Source organism: Nanorana parkeri, unplaced genomic scaffold (assembly GCF_000935625.1).
Source record: "Nanorana parkeri isolate BGI_ZX_2015 unplaced genomic scaffold, ASM93562v1 scaffold2557, whole genome shotgun sequence".
Taxonomy (NCBI): domain Eukaryota; kingdom Metazoa; phylum Chordata; class Amphibia; order Anura; family Dicroglossidae; genus Nanorana; species Nanorana parkeri.
The window spans coordinates 78,447-86,794 of record NW_017308825.1 but is presented as its reverse complement, the minus strand read 5'-3'; positions in this window follow the sequence as shown (position 1 = coordinate 86,794).

Sequence of the window (8,348 nt, the reverse complement as noted above, 5' to 3'; positions counted from 1 at the left end):
CCCCAAATATGCATCCACCAGGACAACCCCCCCCTCCCCTGGAACATGCACCACCAGCCCCCCTCCCTTCAGCAGCGAAAAGGATAGGGACACCCCTGATGTGAACTAACAACAAGGTATTCAATGATGAATGAAACATGTCCAACTTTTTCCATTATTTGTGGTCAGTTGAACCTAAAAAATGTCAAAAGTGACCCAAAAATGCCAACACAGAACATTGCAATTAAAATCAAAACTGGAGAATAGAGTGACCTTCACCCAGAGGAGCTGGAGCTTGGATTTGTCTCACTAGAAGGTGTTTTTTTTTTCTCTAGTCCGTGGTGCTAGGCTCCTCCTCTCTCATGTATTCCTATCTGGGACATGCAGCCCGTGCTTACCTCAGCCAACCCTCGTGTCCTGGACTTTACCCCGCCATACTCAGCAGTTTCTACCCTGAGCTCAGATTCCACAGCTTATTGTGTCTGGAGACACGGGACAGGCTCTGTAGAGGAACGCGTATCTAAGAGCGGGTGGTGTGATTGGGTGACGTCATTGTGGAGGGTCTGTAATTAGGAGACCACACTGAAGAATTAGGTAAAAGGTGAACGTGAAAGGATGCGTTCTTATGTATTCTGTGGTTGTTCTTTAACCCCTTAGAGGTATCTATGGTCATAACTTAAAAATAAAATATATTTCTATTAGGGATGCACCGATACTGGTTTTTCGTTGCTCTCGGTACTGATCAATACTGAGTACCAATACCGGTGCTTCCGCTGCCATGGAGCCGGCTTCCCGGGCAATCTGATTGCCCGAGAAGCTGGCTCCATGTTGTCTGGCCGACTTGATTGTGCTTGGCCGGGATACCGGCTTCCCGGCCAATCAGCATGGAGCTGGGTTTCTGGCCAATCAGGAAGCCGGGAGGCGGATCATTACTCGCCGCCCAGCCTTCTGATTGCACGGGAAGCTGGCTCCATGTTCCCCTACGGCTCCATGTTCCCCAGGCGGTCGCTATTGGGCCCGGGCACAGGGGGGCCCGGCCAGGGCCGCCTGGGTTGCTACGGCATGTAAGGGTGCTGACTGTCACAGACACAGCTCAGCAGCGGCCACGGCGCATTTCCCCTCATAGCCGCTGCGGAGCTGTGTCAGTGACAGCCAGCCGCTGCAGCAGATGAGGGCGGTGTTCGGAATGGAGGAGGCGGGGCCCGCCTCCTCTTACATCACTGGCCAGCGACCTAAGAGCAGGTGGGGCCAGTGATGTAAGAGAAGGCGGGGCCCGTCGATAGCAGAGGAGGTGGGGGACGGAACAGGAGTCGGGGCCCAGTGACCACAGAGGCGCTGACAGCTAAGAGATCTCGGACCCTGCAGAGCCCACTATAGAGAGTCTATGGTGGGCTCTGCAGGGTCATTCTCAGCTGGGGCTCTGCAAGCGGCATGACTAGCAATCACGGGGCCCCATACAAAATTTTGCTATGGGGCCCTGTGATTTCTAGTTACACCCCTGCTTGTGAATATTCACTTCCCTGTGTTACAACTATCACAGAGCCTGCTGTCTGAGCTCCGACTCTGAACAATGTAACATTATCAATAAATTATCTGCAGGGACTTCTGCGCTCGATTAATCTAAGACAACTGGGCGTTTCTCCTTAGAGTAACATTATCATTGCTTGCTGGAAGCAATGCATGATGGGATATGAAGACTTGAGCAATGGAGATTGCATCACATCAAGCAGCAGAGAAAGAGACGCAAAGCACACTGGGAATACAGGAAGTTGTTGGAAGTTATGGGCCGGCAGAAGGCGGCACTCACTACATTAACCCCTTCATGACTGAGCTCCTTTTCCGTTTCTGTTCATAAATGTTAGAAATGTTTTATAATAATTATAGTATAAAAAAATTTATTTATATATAATTTTTATTTTCCTAATTTTGTTTTACACTTTTTTTTGTCAGTTTATATCAAGCAGTCACTATGACTGCTTGATAAATTGACTTTTCTAATTTTTGGCTATTTTTAGGCTGCTCCAAACTTAGGAACAGCAAACAATAACCTTAGAGACTAATCCTGACAGTGTGTCAGATTCAGATCTCACTGCCTGGTTCACACCTGGGCGTTTTACAGCGCGTTCCTGCGCTCTGTAAAACGCTCAACATGTGAAAACCAATGATTGCCTATGGGCATGGTTCCCACCTGGGCGTTTTACAGCGCGTAGGAATGCGCTGCAAAACGCCCTACGCCCAAAGAAGTACAGGAGCTTCTTTGGGGCATATTTGCCGCGCGTATCCATTGGGATGCAGCCAGGTAGCCCTCGGAAACGCACGAATCACGGTAAAAACGTGCGGCACGAAACGCGCGATGAACGCGTATTTTCTATACGCCTAAGTGTGAACCCATAAAGGAGAACTATGAGGGGGGTGCTTTTCACTCACCTCATAGTTCTAGCTGACCTGTGACAATGAGACTGTCACAGGTTGGCTCAGTAGATCGGGAGGTGAGCGAACACATACCGTCGTTCGCTCACCTCTCGATCCTGTCACGGCTCTCTGCCGTGACAGGGGAGGGGCTGGATTCCCCCCTCCCCGCTCCGATCCGCCAGCGCTGACTGGCGGAACGGACGGGGGAGGGTACAGCTGGCTCTGCCTTTAGATAGGCAGAGCCAGCTGTCAGTCACGCAGCTGGGTGGATCCCGGCTAGTTTGTGTCCTCCCGTTACCCTAAGGAGAACTATGCGGAAAAGCCTTAACCCCATAGTTCTCCTTTAAATTGACATTAAACCCTCAGAGGGTTTAATGTCACTTTAAGGTTTCTGATCCTGCCCAGATGATCAGAAGTGATACATTGTAACATTGTGCCTGAAATGTATCATAAACATCGGGCTATTGAGCTGTCAAAACGAATAGCAGAGAGGTGACTCACTCTGCTATTTTCAGCTGTCAAATACGGGATCGCTATCTAGCAATCCCGTATTTGCATGTAACGGTGGAAACCAGCCCCTCCCCTGTCACGGCAGAGAGCTGTGACAGGATCGAGAGGTGAGCGAACGCCGGCATGTGTTCCCTCACCTCCTGATCTACTGAGCCGACCTGTGACAGTCTCATTGTCACAGGTCGGCTAGAACTATGAGGTGAGTGAAAAGCACTCCCCTCTCCCCTCATAGTTCTCCTTTAATTACAAAAGCTTAACTATTTCATTAATGAATGCCTCAATACTAACCCATCCATTAATGACTGGTAACCGCTGATAATCAGCGGTTACCGCCATTACGGAGCCTTAAATAAAGGTGTACGTCTCCCGTCACGAAGGGGTTAAAGGGATTCTTTTCAATTAAGCTTTGATTGTATTATCAGAAACAACTCTAGTATGTATTCCTATTACAATGCTGATGTCATAACAGGAGGTGGATATGCTGGGACTTTACAACTCCTTTAAATAACAGAAGTCTTCGGAGTCCAGGTGCCCGGACCAAATTTGGCAGCTTCAGCAGCATTCAGTTAACATGGCAATACCTAAAATTTTTTACTTCAAGGACATATTGTGACGGTTACACTGTCGGCTCCCACTGCTCCCACCAGAATGTGATATATGATAGATTCTCCCACACCATGCACATAGAATTTTCAACCCGCGGGACAACAATCTAAGTACCAGCAGACTGTAAGTGATCATCACTGGGGCAGTTAACCTTTATACACATACCTTGCTGTCCCTATGAAGCACGATGCCATTGGTGCAGTACTCTCATAAAGAGAGTCCCTACTAACCCCTATACACCCCGTGGCTTTCTATTCTCGTTCTCTGAACCCCCGCAGAGATTAATTACCCCATTGGGGGAAAATAACTACTTGCCATTAAATGCGCACTAGAAAACTGGCGACATCTGCTCGAGGGCACCACGCTCACCATTACAATCTACACGGACCACCAAAACCTACAGTATTCGAAGACCAACAAAACGCTACCCTCAGGACAAATCAGATGGAGTTTTTTCTTCGACCGGTTTGGCTTTGTCATTACTTACAGGCCGGGGCCAAAAAATGGCAAGGCCGATTCGCTCCCAAGGATACCACCGCTACACCCATTTCCATCATTCCTGAAGACAAAGTGATCTCTGCCACAATTAATTTGAAGGAACAACTTAGGGAAGTTCTACGTTCTACTGCGGACTCTTCACCGCCTCACCTTGTAAAGGATCGTGAGGGGCTTCTTATGCAAAGATGCAAAACTTTACGTTCCCGCTTCGATGCAGGTACAAATTCTCAAATTTATCTCCACTGGCTTCCATCCCCCGCCTCCCTCTGCCAATCCCTCCACTGGCTTCCATCCCCCGCCTCCCTCTGCCAATCCCTCCACTGGCTTCCATTCCCCGCCTCCCTCTGCCAATCCCTCCACTGGCTTCCATTCCCCGCCTCCCTCTGCCAATCCCTCCATTTAGCTAAATGTTATTTCTGGTGGCCAAATATGTATCATATCTACTTGCAAACATGACAAAGGACGACCCTATGGACTTCTAACCAATCTCCCTATACCTAACAAACCCTGGGAAGTAGTGTCCCCGGATTTCATTGTGGAACTACCGGTACCTCCTTCCTGGAATCATGACACTATGCACTGAGTGGCCAGATTATTATGACCACCTGACGTTTGTAGGCAAATTAGCTATAATTTGGCGCTGAAGTTGCTGGAGGGCCGGACCATTATAAATAGGGAAGCAGGTTGGTTACCACGACAGTAGAAGTGATTTGTTTCTGAAGATACGGGGAAACAACGCGATTTAACAGCCTTTGAACGTGGGATGATTGTTGGCGCTCAGAGCCATGGAGCGAGTATCAGCAAAACAGCAGAATTCGTTAAATGTTCAAGAGCAGCTGTTGTTAAAGTGTTTAAAGACCGGACTGTCAGCCGAAAATCTGGGTCTGAACGTGCGAATTGTGGCCGTCAGCGACTAGTCAATGTTAGGGCAGAACGGGGGAGGGGAAAGACTGGTACAAGACAACAGAAGGGCCACAGTGCCGTGTCAAATTCCTCGCATCACCTTTCATCATCTCGTGGACTCAATGCCAAGAAGAATCGCCGCAGTCTTGAAGGCAAAAGGTGGCTCAACGAAGTACTGATGAGGTGGTCATAACAATCTGGCCACTCAGTGTACTTGTCGTTGTAGATCTTCTCACAAAGATGGCACATTTTGTGTCCTTTACAAAAACTACTCAACTCACAAGAAATGGCAGAAGCCATTCTTAACCATGTCGTTAAATGATATGGGTTGCCGAACCAACTCATTTTGGACCGTGGAACACAGTTTGTTTTCGAAGTTCTGGAAAGCCCGGTGTACACATCGATCATAGACTCTCCAGTGCATATCACCACCAGACAAATGGGCAGACTGAGAGAATAAATTAGTGTCTGGAACTATACTTGCGTTGCCATTGCACTTACCTGCAGGATGACAGGATGGACCTTCTACCCTTAGCCAAATTCTCTTATTATTTTATTTGTTACAGGTATTTATATAGCGGTGACAATTTTACGCAGCGCTTTACATATAATAATGCTACTAGTTCCTCCTCTCAAACCACTCCCTTGTTTCCCAATTATGGGTTCCACCCAAACCCTCTGCCTTCGGCTCTTCTTCTTACCGGCAACCCCGCTACCTATAATTACTTGGACCGCCTGATAGGAACTCATGAGGTACTGAAAACTACTATTAAAAATGCACAAGAAAGACAAAAACTTTATGACGACCTCAGAAGAAGTGAGCCACCCCCACTACCGAGTTGGGGATTTAGTCTGGTTATCAACCAAACATGTTAACTTGAAAACACCTTCCAAGAAACTCAGTAGGTTGTTTATTGGTCCTTATCCCATTGAGGGAATCATAAACCCTGTTACAGTACGGCTTCCTTCCATGAGAATACACCCTACGTTCCATGTCTCTCTTCTTAAACCCCATCATCCAAACTAGGGATTCACCGATACCGATGCTAGCATCGGTGTCGGTGCTGATACCGAGCATTTGGGCGAGTGCTCGTACTTGCCCAAATTGCTCCGATGCCTAGCCTTTATCAGGAAGCCGGGCAGCGCGTCATTACACGCTGGCCGGCTTCCTGATTGGCCGGGAAGCCGGCTCCATGGGAGCATGGAGCCGACTTCCCGGCCAAACAGGAAGCTGGGTGCCGTGTAATGATGCAGCGTCCGGCTTTCTGATTGGCAGGGAAGCTGGCTTCATGCTCCCTCGTCATCTCATGAGGAGGGAGCATGGAGGCAGCCTCCCGGCCAATCAGGAAGCGCCAATCTCATGACGAGGGAGCATGGAGCCAACTTCCCGGGCCAATAAGGAAGCCGGGCAGCGTGTAATGATGCAGTGCCCGGCTTCCTGATTGGCCGGGAAGCCGGCTTCATGCTCCCTCGTCATCTCATGATGAGGGAGCATTTAGCCGGCCTCCCGGCCAATCGGGAAGCGCAAATCAGGAAGCCGGGCACCGTGTAATGATGCAGGGCCCGGCTTTCTGACTGGCCGTGAAGCCGGCTTCATGCTCCCTCGTCATCTGATGACGAGGGAGCATGGAGCCGGCCTCCCGGGCAATCAGGAAGCAGGGCGCCGCGTCATTACACGGCGCCCGGATTCCATGATTGGTCAGCAAGCTGGCTCCATGCTTTCTCATCACATAGTGACGAGAAGCATGGGACGGCTTTCTTGTTAATCGGGAAGCCGGGTGGCGAGTCTTTACACGGGGCCTAGCTTCCTGGATGGGACTTCCTGTGCTCAGTCAGTATTTGGTATCGGCGGGTACCGAAAAAAAATATTGGTACTCGTACTCGGTACCGAAATACCGGTATCGGTGCATCCCTAATCCAAACACCTTCCCCTAACAAGGTGCCCCCTGTTCCGCCACCAATAGATGTACAGGGGGAAGAAGAGTTCTGGATTCCGGCAAGTACAGGAACAAATTACAGTATCTCACCAGATGGAAAAATGATGGGTCGCAAGATGACTCGCGGGTAGACTATGCCGATGTTCATGCCCCAAAGTTGCTGAAACAATTCCATTTGAGATATCCACACAAACCTTCTCCTTCCCGGAACTCCAGGGGGTTCCCTCAAAACGGGGGGGGGGGGGGGGGACCAGCAAAAAAAAACACGCCTTTTTTTTTAGACGGCGGGAGATTCAATTGCTCGGCGTTCTAGTGTGGAAGTGAACGTTGAGCAATTGTTCTCCTTCGTCCTGAACCTCCTGAACAGTCCCGCAGTCCTGGGTCTCCTACTGCCTGTGTGGTGGCAGGTGGATTCCAATACCGGCGCTCCGTCAAGCTACAAACCCGTAATCAAGTATTCTGCAATCACTATACCGCGGAATTGTGTACTACTCTCCTCATCAGAACTAGTCATTCTCTGATGTTGTTGGTGATACATTTCCCTTACGGTTTGCTCTGTATTGTGGCCATAGACTTTTGAATTAAGCGCCATCATATAGCCGCTGTAGTCAGGCCCGGATTCCCCACAAGGCCACCGAGGCCCGGCCTCGGGGCAGCAGGGCGCAGAGGGGCGGCAGCGGTGTCCTTGTGGGGACGTTGCCCTCTCTACATTCAGTCCTGCTTTGCACAAGCCACGCTAAATGTAGAGTGAGGCAGACGATTACATGTGAAATCGGAGATGTCACCGAGATGACATGTAAACCATGTTCATAAGGACTAAACAACTACTTGATACATACCACCTTAAATTGAACCTTGAGCAGTGCTATTGATAAATACAACTTCGATCTAGTGGGAAGAGTATTAAGTGCAATCCTACAGATCCCATCAGACCCCGTGTCTATTCGGAGCGTTGTTCCTGGCGTTGCATTATTTACTCTCTGTTGGAACTTGTTAATAGTTACCACATATCACGTGTCATAGTGATACATGTTGTTATGCGAACTGTATGATGAAATACAGCAGCACTAGTGGTGATAAGGCTACTACCTGAACCACCTCCTTTCAAGAGAAACCGGTATTTTGTGCATAGTTGCTCCGCAGCTGCGATCCATCGATACGACACAAATTGCTCAGTTGTTACAGAGAGTGAGCGTAAAGAGCCCAGTAGGGTCAGGAGAAAATATTTAATTTGCAGAAACAGCAAAACAGCTCTGGAGGCCGGGTGGTTCCTGGTTTGAAGCATTGGGAATGGTAAAACTCCTGTCTTGGAGCAGAAGTTTTCAACTGAGCTCAGGGAGCTGGAGAGCCAATGCTTGAAAGCGATGGGATTGGTGTAGCCTGGCAGGAACAATAGTTGCCGTAAATAGACATCAGGGGAGAGTGGGGCGACACCCACCCCAAAGGCCGTTTGAAACCATCCCACATTTTCTGGGTATGTTTGATGATGATGTTGAAATGAAA